The sequence below is a fragment of the Zosterops lateralis genome (assembly GCF_965231275.1).
Source record: "Zosterops lateralis genome assembly, chromosome: 24".
NCBI classification, from domain to species: Eukaryota; Metazoa; Chordata; class Aves; order Passeriformes; family Zosteropidae; genus Zosterops; species Zosterops lateralis.
The window spans coordinates 5,965,252-5,988,369 of record NC_139784.1 but is presented as its reverse complement, the minus strand read 5'-3'; the positions used below and the strand labels follow the sequence as shown (position 1 = coordinate 5,988,369).

Below are 23,118 nucleotides of genomic sequence, written 5' to 3'. Positions count from 1 at the left end.
CGGCGCCTTCGTCGCTTTGGGTTTTCCGTCTCTAATTTGGGAGAAATTCCGTAATTTTGACTCTTTTATGGATTTTCTGAGGGTTTTGGGTTTTCCATCTCCAATTTGGGAGAAATTCCGTAATTTTGGGGTTTATCCGGATTTTCTGTGGGTTTTGGTGCCTTCGTCGCTTTGGTCTTTCCATTTCTAATTTGGGAGTAATTCCATTAAATTTTGGGGTTTACCTGGATATTCTGAGGGTTTTGGTTTTTCCACCTCCAATTTGGGATAAATTCCATAATTTTGGTTTTTATCCAGATTTTCTGAGGGGGTTTTGGTGCCTTCGTTGTTTTGGTTTTTCCATCTCTAATTTGGAAGAAATTCCATAATTTTGGCTCTGATCCGGATTTTTTGAGGGTTTTGGTGCGTTTGTCATTTTGGTTTTTCCACCTTCAGTTTGGGAGAAATTCCGTGATTTTGGGTTTTATCTGGATTTTCTCAGGGTTTTGGTTTTTCCACCTCCAATTTGGGAGAAATTCTATAATTTTGGTTTTTATCCAGATTTTCTGTGCGTTTCGGCGCCTTCGTCGCTTTGGGTTTTCCGTCTCTAATTTGGGAGAAATTCCGTAATTTTGACTCTTATCTGGATTTTCTGAGGGTTTTGGTTTTTCCATCTCTAATTTGGAAGAAATTCCATAATCTTGGCTCTGATCCGGATTTTCTGAGGGTTTCGTTGCCTCCGTCGCTTTGGGTTTTCCATCTCTAGTTTGGGAGAAATTCCGTAATTTTGACTCTTTTATGGATTTTCTGAGGGTTTTGGTTTTTCCATCTCCAATTTGGGAGAAATTCCGTAATTTTGGGGTTTATCCGGATTTTCTGTGGGTTTTGGTGCCTTCGTCGCTTTGGTCTTTCCATTTCTAATTTGGGAGTAATTCTGTAATTTTGGGTTTTACCTGGATTTTCTGAGCGTTTTGGTTTTTCCATCTCCAATTTGGGAGTAATTCCATGATTTTGGCTCTGATCCGGATTTTCTGAGGGTTTTGGTGCCTTCGTCGCTTTGGGTTTTCCACCTCCAGATTGGGAGAAATTCCATAATTTTGGGTTTTATCTGGATATTCTGAGGGTTTTGGGTTTTCCATCTCCAATTTGGGAGAAATTCCATAATTTTGGCTCTTATATGGATTTTCTGAGGGTTTTGGCGCCTTTGTCATTTTGGTTTTTCCACTTCTTGGCCGATTTAAGATAAATTCCATAATTTTGGTTTTTATCCAGATTTTCTGAGGGTTTCGGGGCCTTCATCGCTTTGGGTTTTCCATCTCCAGTTTGGGAGAAATTCCATAATTTTGGTTTTTATCCGGATTTTCTGAGGGTTTTGGTGCCTTCGTCGCTTTGGTTTTTCCAAATTTTGGTTTTTCATGGAATTTTGGGAAGAAATTCCATAATTTTGGCTCTTATCTGGATTTTCCAACCATTTCGGTTTTTCCATCTCCAATTTGGGATAAATTTTATAATTTTGGGGTTTATCCAGATTTTCTGTGGGTTTTGGTGCCTTCGTCGCTTTGGGTTTTCCATCTCCAGATTGGGAGAAATTCCATAATTTTGAGTTTTATCTGGATTTTCTGAGGGTTTTGGCTTTTCCACCTCCAGTTTGGGAGAAATTCCATAATTTTGGGTTTTATCCGGATTTTCTGAGGGTTTTGGCGCCTTCATCGTTTTGGTTTTTCCCCCTCTTGGCCGATTCGGGATAAATTCCATGGAATTTGTTCACCAGGATTGGATTTCCTTGGATTTCTGTGCAATTCCAAGAGGAAAAGGGAAGGAATAAATCCCTTGGATTGACACAATTCCCTTTAGGAACTCAGATATCCCAACCCTGGGAAATTGGGATCCATCCGTGGATGTCCAATCCCACCTTTGGAATTCCAAACAATTTGGGATTTGGGGATGTTCCAGCTCCAGGGAAAACCCCTCTGGATCATTTATTTTTCCATAAAAATCACCTTCCCAGCAAAAATATCCAAGTTTTTCCCTTCAAAATTCAACCAGAATAAAAAAAATCCTTTTCCCAAGGAATTGTTGGGATGATCCGAGTTTTTAACTGGGCTCATTATAGGAATTTTGTTAGAATTTTGTAGGAATTTTATAGGAATTTTATAGGAATTTTGTTTTAATTTTATAGGAATTTTGTTTTAATTTTATAGGAATTTTGTTTTATCGATGAATTTTACTGAAAATCCCGGGATTTTTGAATTAAAATAAAAATCTCCACCTATAAAAAAGCCAATTCCCACCCATTAAAAAACCCTTTTTTTTTCCCTTTTGCTGGAAAATTCACTTTTTTTTTTTTTTTTTTTTTTTTTTTTTTTTTTTTTTTTTTTTTTTTTTTCTTTGAAAAAAATAAAGAGAAAATGGATTTTTTTTTTTTTTTCCCAGCCTGGATTAATGTCAGGAATAAAAATTAAAGGATGTTTCATTTCCCGCCAGGTCACAGTGCAGGAGCCGGGAATTCCTTCATGTGAAATATGACAAAAAAACCTCCCGGATCAATGGGAAAAATCCCATTTTTTTGGGACCTTTGCCTCGGTGAACTCTGGAATTGCTTTTCCGGATAAATCCCGGGATTTTATTGCCCATTTTTTTCCCATCTGGGAGGGGACCTTTGGCATTCCCGGGGAATTCCCACATTTTTCTCCTTTTTCCACAGAGAATTCCAGACCTGGCCCAGCTCTGAATCCCACCCCGGGAGCAGATTCCTGGAAAATTCCGGGAATGGGGTTCAAGGAAAATTTTGGGATGGGAAAAAATTATATTTTAGGCTGGAAAAGAGGGATTTGGATTGGGAATTAGGGGAAAAAATGGGAATTTGGGATAAATGGGAATTTGGGATAAATGGGAATTTGGGAAAAATCCCTTCCCTCAGAGCAAAGCTTAGGAATGGGATCCAAGGAAAATTTTGGGATGTGAGAAAATAAGGATTTGGATTGGGAATTTGGGAAAAATCCCTTCCCTCAAAGCAAAGCCCAGGAATGGGGTTCAAGGAAAACTTTGGGATGGGAGAAAAGAGATTTTAGGCTGGAAATGAGGGATTTGGATTGGGAATTAGGGGGGAAAATGGGAATTTGGGGAAATCCCTTCCCTCGGAGCAAAGCCCAGGAATGGGGTCCAAGGAAAATTTTGGGATGGGAGAAAAGAGGGATTTTAATTGGGAATTAGAGGAAAACATGGGAATTTGGGAAAAATTCCTTCCCTCGGAGCAAAGCCCAGGAATGAGATTCAAGGAAAACTTTGGGATGGGAGAAAAGAGATTTTAGGCTGGAAATGAGGGATTTGGATTGGGAATTAGGGGGAAAAAATGGGAATTTGGGGAAAATCCCTTCCCAGAGCACTGGGAATGGGATCCAAGGAAAATTTTGGGATGGGAGAAAAGAGGGATTTTAATTGGGAATTAGAGGAAAACATGGGAATTTGGGGAAAATCTCTTCCTTCAGAGCAAAGCCTGGGAATGGGGCCCAAGGAAAATTTTGGGATGGGAAAAAATGATATTTTAGGCTGGAAAAGAGGGATTTGGATTGGGAATTAGGGGGAAAAATGAGAATTTGGGATAAATGGGAATTTGGGAAAAAAGGGAATTTGGGAAAAATCCCTTCCCTCAGAGCAAAGCTTAGGAATGGGGTCCAAGGAAAATTTTGGGATGGGAAAAAATGATATTTTAGGCTGGAAAAGAAGGATTTGGATTGGGAATTAGGGGAAAATGGGAATTTGGGGAAAAAAATGGGAATTTGGGAAAAATGTCTTCCTTCAGAGCAAAGCCTGGGAAGGGGTTCAAGGAAATTTTGGGATGGAAGAAAAGAAGGATTTGGATTGGGAATTTGGGAAAAATCCCTTCCCTTGGAGCAAAGCCCGACCCTCCCTCTCCCTCAGATTCCAGAGATTGGAGCTTAAATTCAACCCATGAAATTCCTGTTAAGGAAAATTTGGGAATTCAATTCCTCCCTCTGGGAATTGGGAGCAGGACCCTGGAAAATTCCTGCACTTTGGAATTTCAGCGTTGGGTTTTCCAGCCTGGGAAAAGAGGAAAATCCAAGGAAAACCAAATCTGGGAAAAGCTGCTCGGGGAATGGGGATTCAATCTCGGCAAAAATCCGGGAATTTCCTGGGCTGGGATTGTGGGAATGTGAGGATGGAGATGTCGGGAATTTGGGAATTGAAGATCCCAGAGTTGGGAATCTCCTGGATTTTTCTGGGAGAAGGGAGTGAGGGTTTAATTCCGTGGCTGAGCTGGGAATTCTGTGGGCCGGGATTTTGGGAATGGCAAAAAAAACCTGGGAAATCCCCAGGATTGGGAGACCCCCAGGAGCCAAATTCCTCTGGGAATGGAAGGGAAATTTGGGAATATTTTGGAGCTGAATTTCTTTGGGAATGCAGGAAAATTTTGGGATTATTTAGGAGCTGAAATTCTTTAGAAATGCAGGAAAATTTTGGGAAGAATTTGGAGCTGAATTTCTCCGGGATTGGAGGGAAATTTGGGAATATTGAGGAACTGAATTCCTCTGGGAATGCAGAAAAAATTTGGCAACACTTTGGACTTGAATTTCTCTGGAATTACGAGGAGATTTTGGAGACCCTTTGGAGCCAAATTCCTTTGGGAATGTGGGGAAATTTTGGGGGAATAATTTGGAGTTTAATTCCTCTGGGAAAGCAGGAAAATTTTGGGAATATAATTCCGGGAAGATTTTGGAGCCGAATTCCTTTGGGAAGGGGGAAATTTTTTTGGGAATAATTTGGAGTTTAATTCCTCTGGGAAAGCAGGAAAATTTTGAGAAGATAATTCTGGGAAGATTTTGGAGCCGAATTCCTTTGGGAATGTGGGAAGATTTTGGAGACCCTTTGGAGCCAAATTCCTTTGGGAATGTGGGGAAATTTTGGGAAAACTTTGGAGCCAAATTCCTTTGGGAATGTGGGGAAATTTTAGGGAATAATTTGGAGTTTAATTCCTCTGGGAAAGCAGGAAAATTTTGAGAAGATAATTCTGGAAAGATTTTGGAGCCGAATTCCTTTGGGAACACACGGGAAAACACATCCGAGCTCATTTTCTTTATCAACAGAAGAAATAAAAAAAAATTATATAAGACACATTTTTAACATCCCCATCCTCTTTTCCTCTATTTTTTTCCCCCTGGATTCTCCCAGGATTCGGGAATTTTGTAAAAGAGAATTTTTTTCTCGTTTGTTTTTTTTTTTTTTTTCTTTAGGATGAATTCCCAGGGGGCAAGGTCAGAGTTTTCCAAGGAAAATAAAAACCAGGGAATGTTGTAAAAAAAAAAAAAAGAAGGGACGTTGCCGGTGTCCGTCGGGGTCACTCCGGGGTCAATTCCAGGCCATTCCCAATTCCCGCCTCCTCCGACGGGAGTTCATGGCCTCGGCTTTTATTTCTTTATTTTTATTTTTTTTGGGAATTTTAGGAAGGGTTGGGAACACCCAGAGCTTTTCCTTGGCAACTGCAGATCCCAGTCTGGTTTTTTATGGGGGAATTTGGGAATGTCGGGAAGGGTTTTAAGGGAAAAATCATTAAAATCTGTGGAATTCTGGTGGGAAATGGGAATAAAATGACAAAAAAATTGCTGAGTTTGGGATAGGGAGAGCCCTGATCCCATGGGATTTTCCAGCCCTGATCCCATGGGATTTTCCAGCCTTAATCCCATGGGATTTTCCAGCCCTAATCCCACAGGAATAGGATTAATAAAAAAAAAATAAATAAAATTAAAATGGGATTAAAAATAATAATAATAAGGGATTAAATCCATGAAAAAACTTGGGAAAATCCACTTTTTCCTCTCTTTTTCCAGAGGAATTTTTAAGGGAAAAGGTTTTTTTGGGAAAGGGGAAAAAAATCCCACATTGGATTTGGGGAAGGAGACGGGATTGGGGTGGGAAAAATCCTGGATTTTGTTTTCTGGGAAAGGCTGAAATGAGATTTTCCTGGAATTCTTTTATCTTCGGGATTTGGGATTCTAAAGGTGCCGACATCCCTGGGAATTCCTTGGGATTTGGGATTGGGAAGTTCCCAAAATCCTCAGGAATTCTTGAACCTCCCAGATCTGGAATTTTCAAGATCCTCGGGAATTCTTGAACCCTCAGGATTTGGGATTCTCTCCCTAAAAATCCCATGGATTTTGTTCCATCCCTGCTGGAGGATCCGGAATTCCCTGATAATTTTCCCTCTTCCCAATCCCGGTGTTATTCCTGTTTTTCCAAGATCCATCCCAACAATTTTGGCACCGTTGGATCATCCCTTTGGATCGGGATTGGGAATATCCAATCCTTGCCTTGGGCTGAATCTTTGGGAATGACTTTTCCTGGTTTTTCCCTTTTTCTGGAATGGGATTAAAGCTCAAAATTCCCGCTTTTTTTTTTTTTTTCCATGGAAAATGGAACTTTTTCCGTGTTTTTCTGCCATAAATCCCGGGAAATTTGCCCAGCACAGGGATGAATTCCTGGTTTTCTGGATAAGGAGAGAGAAGGAATTCAGGGAATTTTCGTCATGGAATGAGGAATGTTGTTCCTGGGAATTCCAGCTCCAAGAAATTCCTTTTCTGGGAATTCCATTTCCAGGGAATTCCAGTTCCAGGGAATGTTATTTCTGGGAATTCCAACTCCAGGGAATGCCTTTCCTGGGAATTCCAACTCCAGGGAATTCTATCCCTGGGAATTCCAGTTCCAGGAAATTCTATTCCTGGGAATTCCAACTCCAGGGAATTCTATCCCTGGGAATTCTAACTCCAGGGAATGTAATTCCTGGGAATTCCAATTCCAAGGAATGTTATTTCTGGGAATTCCAGCTCCAGAAAATGCCTTTCCTGGGAATTCCAACTCCAGGGAATTCCAGTTCCAGGGAATTCCAATTCCATGGAATGCCTTTCCTGGGAATTCCAATTCCAGGGAATTCTATCCCTGGGAATTCCAGCCCCAGAGAATTCTATTCCTGGGAATTCCAATTCCAGGGAATTCTATTCCTGGAAAATTCCAACTCCAGGGACTGTAATTCATGGGAATTCCAATTCCAAGGAATGTTATTTCTGGGAATTCCAACTCCAGAGAATCCCATTCCTGGGAATTCCAGAGTTATTCCCAAAGATTTTAATTTCTTTGGAATATCAGAGCGGGAACAGCTTTTCCAACAGGATTTCATCCCAGGAATCCTCACCCCAGGGATTTGTGGGATTTTCCAAGGGGAAAACCAGAGGAATTCTTGGGCTGGGAGGGAATTTTTGAGGCACAAATCCCCTGATCCATCATTTTCTGGGAATGGGATTGAAATAGGGAATTTTCTTCAGGGATTGGCTCCATCCCCTGCCCCGCAGAGGGAATTTTTTTGGGGGATTTGTGGAGAGAATTCCCAGGATTTTTGAGGGGTTAATTCCCGGGAATTCTTTCCCCTTCTCCTCTTCCCGCTCTGGAGATTCCAGCTGGGAATGTTGGATGGGAAATGGCGCCACTGCCCCCTGCCTGCCGAGCCTGGAGCGGGATTTGGGATCGGGGATTTGGGATAAGGAATTTGGGATAAGGGATGTGGGTCTGAGATTTGGGATAAGGGGTGTAGGTTTGGGATATGGGATAAGGGATTTGGGATGTGGGATTTGGGATAAGAAATTTGGGATAAGGGATGTGGGTTTGAGATTTGGGATATGGGATAAGGGATTTGGGATAAGAGATTTGGGATAAGGGATTTGGGATGAGGGATTTGGGAAAAGAAATTTGGGATAAGGGATTTGGGATAAGAGATTTGGGATAAGGGATTTGGGATAATGGATGTGGGTCTGGGATTTGGGATAAGGGGTGTAGGTTTGGGATTTGGGATAAGGGATTTGTGATGAGAGATTTGGGATGAGGGATTTGGGATGGGAGATGCAGGGTTTGGGTTTGGGATAAGGGATTTGGGATAAGAAATTTGGGATGAGGGATTTGGGATGAGGGATTTGGGATGAGGGATTTGGGATGTGCGACTTGGGATGGGAGATGCAGGATTTGGGATTTGGGATAAGGAATTTGGGATAACGGATGTGGGTCTCCAGACTGGGGATAACGGGTGTAGGTTTGAGATATGGGATAAGGGATTTGGGATGTGGGATTTGGGATGAGAGATTTGGGAAAAAAAATTTGGGATGAGGGATTTGAGATGAGGGATTTGGGGTTTGGGATTTGGGATGAGAAATCCGGGATGGAGGATTTGAGATGGGAGATTTGGGGTGCAGGATTTGGGATTTGGGATGCAGGATTTGGGATTTAGGATGTGGGGAGTTTTCCCAATTGTTTTTCCCAATTTTTAGTTGAATATTCTCATTTCATTCCTATCACTCCCATTAATTCCCAAACAATCCTGGGAAAAAAAAACAACCCTTAAAAAACCCCAGAATTCTCTTCAGAATTCCCGGGATTTTGGCAGATCTGGATGGGCTGGGAAGGAAATAAGGAATGCTGGAATTCCCAGCGTGGAATAAGACGGGAATTTTTCAGGAATTTCTTGGATCATCAAGGTTTTAAAAACAAAAAAAAAATATTCTGGGATAAAGTTTTGTTTCCCTGCTCCAAACCCTCTGGAAAAGGTGGATTTGGGATAATCTCTGGGATCAGCGGATTTTTTGGGAATTCAGGGAGCTTGGAATACGATCCCAAGAATCTCAAGGAGCGTTTGGAGTGGGATCTGATCCCATGGAAAATCCGGGATGGGCAAGATGTGGGAAAAAAAAAAAAAAAAAGTGGGGAAAAAGGGATTTAACATCTGGAAAAAATCCCAGGTTTTGATATTTGAATTTTGGAATATTTTGGGATGAGGCAGAAATCCCGGGAATTTGGGGGCTGAGGATGGGCTGGACACGGAAATCCCGTTTTCTCTTGGGATAAATCGGGATATTCCAGAGAACAGCAGCTCCTGTTGCAATCCCAAAGCTGGAAAATAATTAGGGAATAATTTTTTTAAAAAAACCCCAGGATTTGAAGCGGGAAAACCATCCCGGAACATTGATTGATTGATTGATTGATTAATTGATTAATTAATTCCGAGCCCAGCTCCCAGTGAACCCCTCCAGAATTAATGGAGTCGCACGGGAGCAGGAATTAACAGGATAATTTTATTAGAAGTAATATTTTTAATTCCCTATTAATATTCCCAATTATTCCAACCATGCCTCTCGTTCTAGACCCAAACCTGGGGAAAACTCAGGTTTTTTCCAGCATTTTTCCAGGATTTTTCCACGATTTTTCCACGATTTTTCCACGATTTTCCCAGGTGGGAAAAACCTCCCATTCCCAAAAATCCAGGGTTGTTTTTCCAGGCAGGAAAATGTTTCCACTAAGTGGGAATTACTGGAATAATTTATTAGAAATAACAATTTAAATTCCCAATTAACATTCTTGATTTTTTCCCATTTTTTCCTGGGAACAACCCCTGGATTTTTCCACGATTTTCCCAGGTGGAAAAAACCCAAAAATCCAGAATTCTTTTTCCAGGTGGGGGAGGATTTCCACAGAGCAGGAATCACGGGGATAATTTTATGAGGAAACATTTTTAATTCCCAATTAACATTCCCAATTTTTCCAACACCACCTCCTGTTCTACACCCAAACCCGGGAACAACTCCTGGATTTTTCCACGGTTTTCCCAGGTGGGAAAAACCCTCTATCCCCAAAAATCCAGGGTTGTTTTCCAGGCAGGAAAGTGTCTCCACAGAGCTGGAAATTACTGGAATAATTTATTAGGAACAACATTTTTAATTCCCAATTAACATTCCCCATTTTCCCCCATTTTTTCCTGGGAACAACTCCTGGATTAACAACTCCTGGATTTTTCCACAATTTTCCCAGGTGGGAAGAGCCCTCCATCCCCAAAATCCCGGCATTGTTTTTGCAGGTGGGGGAGGATTTCCATGGACTGGAAACCACCCAAACAATTTATTAGAAATAATTGCAATCCGTAACATTTTTAATTCCCAATTAACATTCCCAATTTTTCCGACACCACCTCCTGTTCTACACCCAAACCCGGGAACAACTCCTGGATTATTCCACGGTTTTCCCAGATGGGAAAAACCCAACATTCCCAAAACCCCAGCATTGTTTTGGCAGGGGAGGGAGGAATTCCATGGAGCTGAAAATTACTAGAATAATTTATTAGGAACAACATCTTTAATTCCCAATTAACATTCCCCATTTTCCCCCATTTTTTCCTGGGAACAACTCCTGGATTTTTGCACGGTTTTCCCGGGTGGGAAGAGCCCTCCATCCCCAAACTCCCGGCGTTGTTTTTGCAGGGGAGGAGGATCTGGCGGCGCCGGGACCGTCGGAGCTAATTAGCGGAATGGCCCCATTATTTATCCAGGGACACGGAGTCCAATAATTGCTATTGCAGCTCGGAAGCGGCTCCGGGATATTAATTCCCGATTTTTCCTGTCAGCTCCGTACAGTAAAACTTCCAAATGGGCCCCCGAAGGTGCAGAAGCTCATTTTAATCCTCCTTTTTCTTTGGAATTGGCAGAATCTCCTTCCATAAAAAGCGTGAAAAAAAGCGGGAGAACTGATAATATTTTGCTCCGAAGGAAGCCGTTAGAAAATCTTATTATTTTTCCCGCTCCCTGACCTTTTCCCGGCTTTTCTGCTGGAGGAAAAGTTGATTTGGGGTTTTTTTGAGGGGGTTGTGCTGCTGCTGGTGGTGGGGAGGGATTTTTTTGGGAGAAAATCCAGGGAATGGGTTGGATTCTTTCCCTTTGGAAGTGGGGAAAGGATGGATGGGGGGCCCCGTGGAAAGGGTTTGTTGGGATTTGAGTGTGGAAGGATTTGGGATTTGCTTTTCCCAGGATTTCTTTGGGATTTGTTTTTTTCTGGGATTTCTCGGGGTTTGTCCCATTTCATTTCCGATCCCTGGATGTCGTTCCCATAGTGTGGAAGAATTTGGGATTTGTTTTTTCTGGGATTTCTCAGGGTTTTTCTTATTTTATTTCCAATCATCATTCCCCATGGTGTGAAAGAATTTGGGATTTGTTTTCCACAGAATTTCTTGGGGTTTGTCCTGTTTCATTTCCCATCTCTGGTTGTCGTTCCAATGACATGGAAGAATTCGGGATTTGCTTTTCCCGGGATTTCTTAGGGGTTGTCCCATTTAATTTCCAATCTCTTGGCTTCATTCCCATGGTGTGGAAGATTTTGGGATTTGGTTTTCCTGGGATTTCCTGGGGTTTGTCCCATTTCATTTCCCATCTTTCGACCTCATTCCCATGGCATGGAAGTTTCTGGGATTTGTTTTTTCTGGGATTTCTCGGGGTTTGTCCCGTTTTATTTCCCATCCCTGGATGTTGTCCCCATGGTGTGGAAAATTTTGGGATTTGCTTCTCCCTGGATTTCTTGGGGTTTGTCCCTTTTCATTTCCCATCTGGACATCCCAGGAAGATTCCCAAGGGATTCTCTGCTCTTTGGGGGCAGGTTTTGGGTGGGAATGAGGAGTTTTCCCCAGGAAATTCCCAAGGAATTCTCCATTTGCTATGACCGGATTTTGGGTGGGAATGAGAGATTTTTCCCAGGGAAATTCCCAAAGAATTCTCCACTTGCTGTGACCAGATTTTGGGTGGGAATGAGGAATTTTCCCCAGGAAATTCCCAAGGAATTCTCCATTTGCTGTGACCAGATTTTGGGTGGGAATGAGGAATTTTCCCCAGGAAATTCCCAAGGAATTCTCCATTTGCTGTGACCGGATTTTGGGTGGGAATGAGGAGTTTTCCCCAGGAAATTCCCAAAGAATTCTCCATTTGCTATGACCAGATTTTGGGTGGGAATGAGAGATTTTTCCCAGGGAAATTCCCAAAGAATTCTCCACTTGCTGTGACCAGATTTTGGGTGGGAATGAGGAATTTTCCCCAGGAAATTCCCAAGGAATTCTCCATTTGCTGTGACCGGATTTTGGGTGGGAATGAGGAATTTTCCCAGGGAAATTCCCAAGGAATTCTCCATTTGCTGTGACCAGATTTTGGGTGGGAATGAGGAATTTTCCCCAGGAAAATTCCCAAGGAATTCTCCATTGGCTGAGGCCAGATTTTAGGTGGGAATGAGGAGTTTTTCCCAGGGAATTCCCAAGGAATTCTCCATTTGCTATGACCAGATTTTGGGTGGGAATGAGAGATTTTTCCCGAGGGATTCTCCGCTGGGACTGAATTTAGGGATGTACCTTGGAGCACCCTCATGGATCTCCAGACGCAAATTCCCAGGGGATTCTCCCATCTCTGGGACTGGATTTGAGTGGGAATGGACTTTTCTCTCCCAGAGAAATTCCTGAGGGATTCTCCACTTGCTGTGCCCAGATTTCCAGTGGGAACGAGGCTGGGAATGAGCGGGAATTTTTCCCACCCCAGATTCCCAAGGAATTCTCCCTTTGTTGCATCCAAACTTCGGATGGGAACCAGCTTTTTTTCCCAACCAGGATTTTCCAGCCAATCCTCAAATTAAAACCTCAGGAACGACCCCAAATTCCCTTAAATCCCCCTGATTGAAACCAATCCCAGAACTGCAACAATTCCCACCTGGAAAAAAAAAAAAAAAAAAAAAAAATAGGGAAAACCCCATCCAAGCCCTGAATCTGGAGAGTTTCTGTGCGAGCAAGAGAGGCTTGGGATGGGATGGGGAGAAATAAATCCGGGAAGATCCCGTTTTTTCTGGGTGAAAACTCGTAAAGACAGTCGGAATCCGACATAAACCACAATTTACACCCGGCATTTATCCTGGAAACGGCGGTTCCGTGCGGCTCACGCAGGCGGATAAATCATCTTTTATGGGATTCTGCGGAGTTCTTCCAGGGAAAGGGAAATTTAGTGGGATTTGAAAAGCTTGGGGAAAAAAAAAAAAAAAAAAATACAACGGAGAGTTCCAGGCTCGGGTTGTTTATCCTGGGGAAAAAAAACCATCGGAGTCGAGAAAAGGAGAAAAATCCGTCCCTGGGGTTGGAGCTTTTCCTGGGAAAATGGTTTGGATGAACAGTCCGATGATGAGGCTGGAAAAATTCCTGGTTTTTTGGGGGGGTGTTCCCAGTTTGGGGTGGGAAAACTGGGGAAAAAAGGGGATTTAGGGTTGATTCCTAAAAGGGGTTTAGGGATGATTCCAAAATAGGATTATTCCCAAGTTTTTTGGGGTTTGTTTTCAGCTTCTGGTGGGAAAATTGGGCCTCAATTCCCTAAAAAATGGGATTTAGGGATGATTCCTAAAAAGGATTTAAGGAGGATTCCTAAAAGGGATTTAGGGAGGATTCCCAAGTTTTTTGGGGGTTGTTTTCAGCTTCGGGTGGGAAAACTGTGCCTCAGTCCCCAAAAAAAAAGGGATTTAGGGATGATTCCCAAAAGGGATTTAGGGAGGATTCCCAAGTTTTTTGGGGTGTTCCCAGTTTGGGGTGGAAAAGCTGGGCCTCAGTTCCCAAAAAAATGGGATTTACAGAGGATTCCCAGAAGGGATTTAGGGAGGATTTCCAAGTTTTTTTGGGGGTGTTCCCAGTTTATGGTGGGAAAACTGGGCCTCAGTTCCCTGAAAAAAAAAAAAAAAGAGATTTAGAGAAAATTCTTGAGGTTTTTTTGGGTTTTCCTGGTTTGTGGTGGGGAAAATGGGCCTCAATTCCTCCAAAAAAGGGATTTTGGGATGATTCCCAAGGGTTTTTGTGGTGTTTCCAGATGGTGGTGGGAAAACTGGGATCTCAATCCCTGAAAAATGGGATTTGGGGATGATTCCCAAATTCCTGTGTTCCTGCAGTCTGGGGAGGAGCTGGAACATCCCAAATCCCAGATTTCAGCCCAATCCTCCTCCAAATTCCCAGTTTTTATCCCAAATCCTTCCAAATCCCAGCCAAAAACATTCCAGGACATCCATTCCCTGGGCAGGACATGAAAAATCTTTGGAAAACTGTTGGAAGTAGAGGCCTCTTGTCCTAATTAATGGCGGCCTGGCATTAATTAATTGTTATTAATGAGGGGGTTTATTTAATGCCAGAATTTTGGGATCCCTGCTACAAATATTCCAGAGGTTTTTCTGGGAAGGATCCAGGGGCTGCTCCAGCTTTTCCTGGTTTTTCGGGGGACAGAAATTCCATTTTTAGGAAAGGGATGGGAATTCTTTTTTTAGGGAATTCCATTTCTAGGGAAGGGATGGGAATGCTGTTTTTAGGGAATTCTGGGTTTTAGGGAATTCCATTTTTAGGGAAGGGTTGAGAATTCCATTTTTAGGGAATTCCATTTTTAGGGAAGGATTGGGAATTCCATTTTTAGGGAATTCCATTTTTAGGGAAGCATTGGGGATTACATTTTTAGGGAGTTCTGCTTTTAGGGAATTCCATTTTTAGGGAAGAATTGGGAACTCCATTTTTAGGGAATTCTGTTTTGAGGGAATTCTGATCTTAGGGAAGGGTTGGGAATGCTGTTCTTAGGGAATTCCATTTTAAGGGAACGCTGTTTTTAGGGAATTCTATTTTTAGGGAAAGGATGGGAATGCCTTTTTTTAGGGAATGCTGCTCCCATTCCCCAGTAAAAACAAGGAAGGAGCCAAAGCCTCGGAAGGAGGAAAAGAAGGGAAGGGAAGGGAAGGGAAGGGAAGGGAAGGGAAGGGAAGGGAAGGGAAGGGAAGGGAAGGGAAGGGAAGGGAAGGGAAGGGAAGGGAAGGGAAGGGAAGGGAAGGGAAGGGAAGGGAAGGGAAGGGAAGGGAAGGGAAGGGAAGGGAAGGGAAGGGAAGGGAAGGGAAGGGAAGGGAAGGGAAGGGAAGGGAAGGGAAGGGAAGGGAAGGGAAGGGAAGGGAAGGGAAGGGAAGGGAAGGGAAGGGAAGGGAAGGGAGGAGATCCTGGTGGGATCCGCGGGCACTGGGAACGCCCCGGGATTTGGGATGGAGAGGGTCGGAAAAGTCACATCCAGGATGTTTTCATGGGAATTTTTTTTCCCCTCTCTTTTTCCCATGGATCAATGGAGGGAGGGTTTGGAATGAGGTCCCCAAGGATTCGCAATTCCTGGAATTTTGGGCTTTGAGGTCTCTCCCATCCCGTGGATCCTCAGGGATCGCGATTCCAAAGGAATTCTCCCATGGATTTGGCTGGAGGAGCCAAAGATATTCCAGCTCCTTTTTCCCAAGGAAAAAATAAAGTTGGATCTGGTTGATCCAGGATCATTCCCATCCTAATTATGGAATAACTGGGGAAAATTCCTCCTATTTTCATTCCCATTTGAATTTCTGGAATAAAATTCCAGCTGTTTCTATTCCCATCCTAATTCCTACAATAACTGGGAAATTTCTGGCTGTTTTCATTCCCATTCGAATTCCTGGAATAAAATTCCAGTAATTTTCATTTCCATCCTAATTCCTGGAATAACCAGGAAAAATATTCCGGCCGTTTTCCCACCAGCACTGAGGATCAACAGGCACTTCCCAGGAAAAGCTCTCTGGTGTTTTCCTGGTTTTCCAGAAGGAAAAAATCCATCATTGGAGAGGAAAAACAGGATTTTCCCACTTCAGGCAGGGACATTCCCCATCCTTGGGGGAATATCCCGGATATTTTCATCAGGAATTGGGATTGCAGGACACAAGGGAATGTATTCCAAATGGAAAAGGGGGAAATTCAGGTGGGATTTTTGGGAAGAAATCCCTGGAATTCCCCCAGGCCAGGCTGGAACACCCTGGGATAACATGAATTATCCCTACCCGTGGAATGGGATGAAATTTAAAAACCCTTCCATCCCAAACCACTCCACGATTCCCAATTTGGATTTTTTTTTCCCCTGTTTTTCCGGCCAAAAAACCTCCCAGAAATAAAACCTCACAGATTTCTGGGAGCAGCTGGAGCTGCTCCCCCTTTTCCCCCCTCTCTCAGCTCCAGGACAATATTCCATAAATATTTGCTCGGGGAAATGAGGAGGTGCCGAAAGAGCCCCGGAACGGGCGGAAAAATCTCCGGGAGGAACAATCCAAACACACCTGGAGCCGGATTTACCCCCGACCGTCACCATGGAGATAATCGGGGACTGTTTGGGATGGCTGGGACACTTTCCAGAGTGGGAAAGGGACAAATCCTGCTGGTGCTGAGATCTGAAATGGTTTTAGGGCTGATTTTAGGATTTGGGGAGTCTTGGGATCATTTGGGATCACTGGGAGACTTTCCAGAGTGGGAAAGAGATAAATCCTCCTGGATGCTGAGAGCCAAGATGGTTTTAGGGCTGATTTTAGGATTTGGGGAATCTTGGAGTGCCTGGAAGTTTTCCAGAGTGAGAAAGGGACAAATCCTGCTGGTGCTGAGAGCCAGGCTGGTTTTAGGGCTGGTTTTGGGATTTTGGGAGTCTTGGGATCATTTGGGATCTCTGGGAGCTTTTCCAGAGTGGGAAAGAGGCAAATCCTGCAGGATACTGAGAGCCAAGATGGTTTTAGGGCTGGTTTTAGGATTTTAATAAGTTTGGGATCGCTGGGAGACTTTCCAGAGTGGGAAAGGGACAAATCCTGCTGGTGCTGAGATTCGAGATGGTTTTAGGGCTGATTTTAGGATTTTGGGAGTCTTGGGATCATTTGGGATCTCTGGGAGCTTTTCCAAAGTGGGAAATCCTTCTGGATACTGAGATCCGAGATGGTTTTAGGATTTTAGGAACCTTGGGATTGCTGGGAGATTTTCCAAAGTGGCAAAGGGATAAATCCTGCTGGGTGCTGAGAGCCAAGATGGTTTTAGGGCTGGTTTTGGGATTTGGGGAATCTTGGAGTGCCTGGAAGTTTTCCAAATGGGAAAAGGATAAATCCTGCTGGTGCTGAGATCCGAGATGGTTTTAGGGCTGGTTTTAGGATTTTAATAAGTTTGGGATCGCTGGGAGACTTTCCAGAGTGGGAAAGGGACAAATCCTGCTGGTGCTGAGAGCCAAGATGGTTTTAGGGCTGATTTGGGGATTTTGGGAGTCTTGGGATCATTTGGGATCACTGGGAGACTTTCCAGAGTGGGAAAGGGATAAATCCTGCTGGATGCTGAGATCCAGAATGGTTTTAGGGCTGGTTTTGGGATTTGGGAATCTTGGGATAATTTGGGATCCCTGGGAGTTTTCCAAAGTGGCAAAGGGATAAATCCTGCTGGATACTGAGCAGATCGAAGGGAGTTTAGGGTTAGTTTTAGGGCTGGTTTTAGGATTTGGGGAACATTGGGATCACTGGGAGCTTTCCCAAAGTGGGAAAGGGATAAATCCTGCTGGATGCTGGGCAAGTCCAGGCTGGCTTTAGGGCTGATTTTGGGATTTTGGGAACCTTGGGATCACTGGGAGCTTTCCCAAAATGTCAAAGGGATAAATCCTGCTAGACACTGAGCAGATCGAAGGGAGTTTAGGGTTGGCTTTAGGGCTGGTTTTAGGATTTGGGGACCATTGGGATCACTGGGAGCTTTCCCAAAGTGTCAAGGGGATAAATCCTGCTGGATGCTGAGCAGCTCCAGGGTAATTTTAAACCCAGTTTAGGACTCCAAGCCCGGCTTTAGGCCTCCAATCCCATCCCTTCCACCCTCAGCAATCCCCGTCAGCCGCGGATCCTCGGAACGGCGGCTGGGGGAGAGAAAGGGAATAAAAAATGGGAAGTGTTTAAATGGTGAATGTGTTTCATGTTCCTGTCAGCGCCGAGGGTTTGTTCCCGTTTATAAACTCATCCGTTTGGAATGACACGGGTTTTATGGGAGCCATCAGCCCTGGGTGACGGCGCTCCCGTGTTCCACCATTACTGCCCGATTGGATTTGCACTAAAGGACGGGAATGGGGATCGTAAATCTCCCGCCGGGGAGAGATTTAGGGCTCCCGGGGAAAAAACGGGGGGGAACGAAGCCGTTCACGGGGTTTCCGAGGGATGGAGATGCTCCTGGGGATCCCAAAGGGGTGGGAAGGGGTGGGTGAGCCCCCCAAAGGGTGGAGAGGGGAGGATGTGGGGCAGGGGGAGGTTGGATGCCTTGAAATTCCGTCGAAAAATGGGGAAAATGGGGAAAAGAAAAGCACAAATTAATTCTGGTCCTTGAAATTCCATAAAAAAGGGGGAAATGGGGAAGGGGAAAATGTGGATTGATTCTGCTCCTTGAAATTCCATTTAAAAGGGGAGGAAATGGGGAAGAGAAAAGCACAAATTAATTCTGGGCCTTGAAATTCCACCAAAAAAAAAAAGGGGGAAAGTGAGGAAGAGAACACAGTTTGATTCCGTTCCTTGAAATTCCATTGAAAAATGGGGAAAATGGGGAAGAGAAAAGCATGAATTAATTCTCGTCCTTGAAATTCCACCAAAAAAAAATGGGGAAAGTGAGGAAGAGAATGCGGTTTGATTCCGTTCCTTGAAATTCTGTAAGAATGGGGAAAATGGGGAAGAGAAAAACATGAATTAATGCTGGTCCTTGAAATTCCATAAAAAAGGGGGAAATGGGGAAGGGGAAAACGTGGATTGATTCTTCTCCTTGAAATTCCATAAAAAGGGGGAAAATGGGGAAGAGAAGAACATTCCGGGAGGGAAGACCCTGCCCTGGCTCGGGTGGGGTTGGGATGTGTCAATCCCAAACTTTAGACCATTCCAAAGGGATCAAGGAGTTGGATTCCCATGGAATGGCCCTTGAATATCCCTGGAATATCCTTGGAATGTCCATGGAATGGCCCTGGAATGGCCCTGGAATGTCCATGGAATGTCCATGGAATGTCCCTGCTGTCCCCACATCCCCGTGGTCATCCCATCCCAACTTTTCCCTCTCCAGGTTTCCAGTGGAATTTTAGGAATTCTCCGTGGTAAACTGGTCCGGAAAACTCGGGACGGGTCTCCAGGAGTTCCCCAAGTGTCGCTCTTGGCTTTGCCCTGAGTCATTCCCACCTGGCCACCAATCCAGGAATTCCCAGAGCTTTCCATGCCTCGGGAATTCTGTCCCAATCCCAGGAAAAAAATCCATGGATATCATGGATCCCAGCCAGGAAATTCCATGGATTCCTCCCTCTCTCATCAATTTCCTGGTGTTTTCCAAGGATTTTTGGGTTATTTGGCTGATCCCCCTCTCCTGGACATCCCTCAACCCACTCAGGGCTCTCCCAGTGTGGAATTCCAGCCCCTCTGGAAGCAAATCCAGCTTTTTTTTTCAAATCCACCAACAGCACAAAGACCCCTCCCTTCAGCCCCGTGGATTTTTTTTTCCCCCTCTTTTTATTTTTCCTTAATTCACTGCCCGGCGAGTTCCTGATTGACTCGGAGACCAATTAAAGGAAAATTTAATGGGAGAATGGATGAACTCCCGGAGCTTTCCCGACCATCCATCACGTTTTTATAGCGGGAGCCGGGAAGGAGCTCAGAACTTCCCGCTGGGAATGGGATAATGAGGAGGGCACGGAGAGGATTCCCGGGGATTGCCGGGATGCTGCTCCAGGCTGGGATTTATCGCCCCGATCCCGACGTTCCGAGCGCTGGAGGGACCCCCAGGGAAAAGGTGGGATAATGGGATGGATCCCAAGGAACCAGCCCGGATCCGTCTCGTTCCTGGTTCTGGAGTGAGGTGGAGGAGTTGGGTCCGTGTTCCCTCATCCCATAAATCCCAGGAATCCAGATGTGCTGGTGTGCTCCAGGCTGGGATTTCCCAATCCTGACCTCCCAACAGCTGGGAAAAGTTGGGATAATGGGATGGATCCCAAGGAACCATCCTGGATCCGTCACATTCCTGATCCCAAAGTGAGGTCGAGGATTTGGCTCCATCTTCCCTCATCCCATAAATCCCAGGAATCCACACGTGCTGGGATGTCCCTGGGATTGGGAAGGAGGCCACTGGATCCATCCCAAAGAGCTGGAATAGGAGGTGGGATAATGGGATGGATCCCAAGGAACCATTCCGGATCCGTCTCGTTCCTGATTCCAAAATGAGGTTGAGGATTTGGCTCTGTATTCCCCCATCCCATAAATCCCAGGAATCCAGATGTTCCAGGATGTCCTGGATGTGCTGGTGTGCTCCAGGCTGGGATTTTCCCAATCCTGACCTCCCAGCAGCTGGAATGTGGGGTGGGATAATGGGACAAATCCCAAGGAACCAGCCTGGATCCATCTCGTTCCTGGTTCCAGAGTGAGGTGGAGGAGTTGGTGCCATGTTCCATAAATCCTGGGAATCCAGATGTGCCAGGATGTCTCTGGGATTGGGAAGGAGGCCACTGGATCCATCCCTGAGAGCTGGAATAGGAGATGGGATAACAGGATGGATCCCAAGGAACCAGCCCGGATCCGTCACATTCCCGGTTCCAAAGTGAGGTTGAGGATTTGTCTCCGTCTTCCCCCATCCCATAAATCCCGGGAATCCTCCGGTGCCTTGGCAGGGATTTGGGGACAGGAGGAGGTGACACCACCATGGCCCCAGTGGGACATTGGGAATTCTCTCCCGCTGGGAATCTGGGATTTGGTGGGGATGAATTTGTCTTCCCGAGGGTCAGGAGGGGCCTGAGGCTCCCAAAATTCCCATCGTGGAGATTTGGGACTCCCAAAATCCCCCTATTGGAACTGTGAGACTCCCAAATCCCCATCCCAGACCTGGGGGGATCTCTGGAAATCCCCAAATCCTCACCCCAGAGCTGTGAGACTCCCTAATCCCCATCTCAGAACTTTGGGGGTCTCTGGGCTTCCCAAAATCCCTTCCCAGACCTGTGGGACTCTCTAATCTCCATCTCAGAGCTGTGGGGATATCTGGGATTCCCAAAATTCCCATCCCAGAGCTGTGAGACTCCCAAAATCCCCATCTCAGAGTTTTGGGACTCCCAAAATTCCCATTCCAGAGCTTTGGGACTCCCAAAATCCCATCCCAGAGTTTTGGGGGTCCCAAAATTCTCATCCTGGACCTTCAGGACTCCCAAAATCCCATCCTGGAAATTTGGGACTCCCAAATTCCCATCTTGGAGCTTTAGAGCTCCCAAAATCCTATCCTGGAGTTTTGGGGGTCCCAAAATTCTCATCTTGGACCTTCAGGACTCCCAAAATCCCATCATGGAGCTTTGGGGCTCCCAAAATCCCATCCAGAGCTGTGGGACCCTCAAATTCCCATCCCGGAGTTTTGGGGCACCCAAATTCCCATCCCGGAGTTTTGGGGGTCCCAAAATTCTCATCCTGGACCTTCAGGACTCCCAAAATCCCATCCTGGAGCTTTGGGGCTCCCAAAATCCCATCCTGGAGTTTTGGGATCCCAAAATTCCCATCCTGGAGTTTTGGGATCCCAAAATTCCCATCCCAGAGCTTTGGGGCTCCCAAAATCCCATCCCAGAGATTTGGGGTTCCCAAATTCCCATCCCGGAGCAGAGCCAGGCCCTTCCCCTCCCCACCCAAATCCCGTTTCCCATCCTGGCGGGATTTGATCCAGAGGGGGAAAGGAAAAAAGCTCCTCAGGAATCAGCCAGGAAATGGAAACCGCCCGGAGCTCCCATTTTTCAGCCGTAATTCCATCATAAAAATAACGGGATAATGATTTTTGGGGTTGTTTTCTGGGATGATATTAAAGGCCGGGATATCGATCCTGCCTTTCCCGGGCCTCGGATGGAGCCGGAGGTTGTTTTTTGTTTTTTGTTTTTTTTTTTTTTGACAGAGAGAGCAATAAAATCAAATCCTCGCTTTTCCAATTTAGGGCCCCCATAAATGTCAGCGCCGCGCGCGGGGTTACAAATTCCTGCCCGTGTTCCCATCCCTCCCTTCCCAGCGGATCAGGGGATGAGGGAACGGCCCCAGGGGAAAGTTTGGGATCAAATCCGGGCTGGGGAGAGGCTCCAATCCCATAGGAGGAGTGTCCTGGGGTTCTGTTTAATCCCAAATCCCTGGATTTTGGGATAAGGGTCAAATGTCCGCCCTGGATCCCAAAACCCTGATCCCACCTGGATTTTGGGTTTCTGAGCCCTGATCCCACCTGGATTTTGGGATAAGGGTCAAATGTCCGCCCTGGATCCTGAAACCCTGATCCCTCCTAAATTTGGGATCTGGAGCTCTGATCCCTCCTGGATTTTGGGCTCCTGGAGCTCTGATTCCATCTGGATTTTGGGATCTGGAACCCAATGTCCACCCTGGATCCCCAAACCCTGATCCAACTGGGATTTTGGGTTTCTGAGCCCTGATCCCTCCTGGATTTAGGGATAAGGTCACGATGTCCCCCCTGGATCTCTAAACCCTGACCCAACCGGGATTTTGGGTCCTGGAGTCTTGATCCAACTGGGATTTTGGGCTCCTGGAGCTCTGATCCCTCCTGGATTTTGGGGGTCCCAGAACCCTGACCTCACCTGGATTTTGGGATAAGGTCCCAATATCCCCCTGGATCCAACGTGGATTTTGGGGTCCTGGACTCCTGATCCCTCCTGGTTTTTGGGACGGGGGCCGAACGTTCCCCCTGGATCCCAAACCCCTGATCCCACCTGGATTTCTATCCAAAAATCCCCCAAACCCCACGGCATTAGGAGCTTTTCCCGAGGAGCTCCCGATCCATAAACATCCCAGATTTATGACTTTATGGGAATTTGAGCTGCCATAAAAAGCATTTCCCTGTTTTTCCGTCCCTCCATCCTTTATCCGCTGTCACTTCCCAGCGTTTTCCAGCGGCCGCAGCGATCGATGTTTTGTTTTATCTCTTCTTTTTTCTTTTTTTTTTTTTTTTTTTTTTCTTTTTCCCAATAATTTTTTTAATCATTTCTCCCTCGGATAAATAATTCCCAGGAAAGCTGCTGTTCAGCACTTTTGGAGAGTGGGGGGAAAAAAGTGATGAGGTCAGGAGAGGGAAAGGGAAAGGGAAAGGGAAAGGGAGGGAGCGGGGCTGGCGCTTCCCATGGAATTCCTGGTGGGAATGGGGCAGGGAACTGGCAGCCTGGAATGGGAAAAGGGTTTGGGGGACAGGGATGGGGATGGGGACAGGGACAGGGACCTGCCAATCCCCATCCCTCGGAATTCCCAGTGGGAATGGGGCATGGAGCTGCCAGCCTGAAATGGGAAAAGAGTTTGGAGGGGATAGGGACAGGGATAGGGACAGGGATAGAAATGGGGACAAGGATGGGGACAGGGACAGGGACAGGGACAGGGACAGGGACAGGGATGGGGACAAGGACAGGGACAGGGACTGCCAATCCACATCCACTTCTCTCGGAATTCCCAGTGGGAATG

At 45.4% G+C, this 23,118-nt stretch overlaps 1 protein-coding gene across 1 annotated transcript in view; it reads left to right on the top strand.

The window, feature by feature from the left end:
- SKAP1 (src kinase associated phosphoprotein 1) overlaps positions 1 to 23,118 on the top strand; it is a 115,095-nt gene that overhangs the window by 59,581 nt on the left and 32,396 nt on the right. The window lies entirely within an intron of this gene.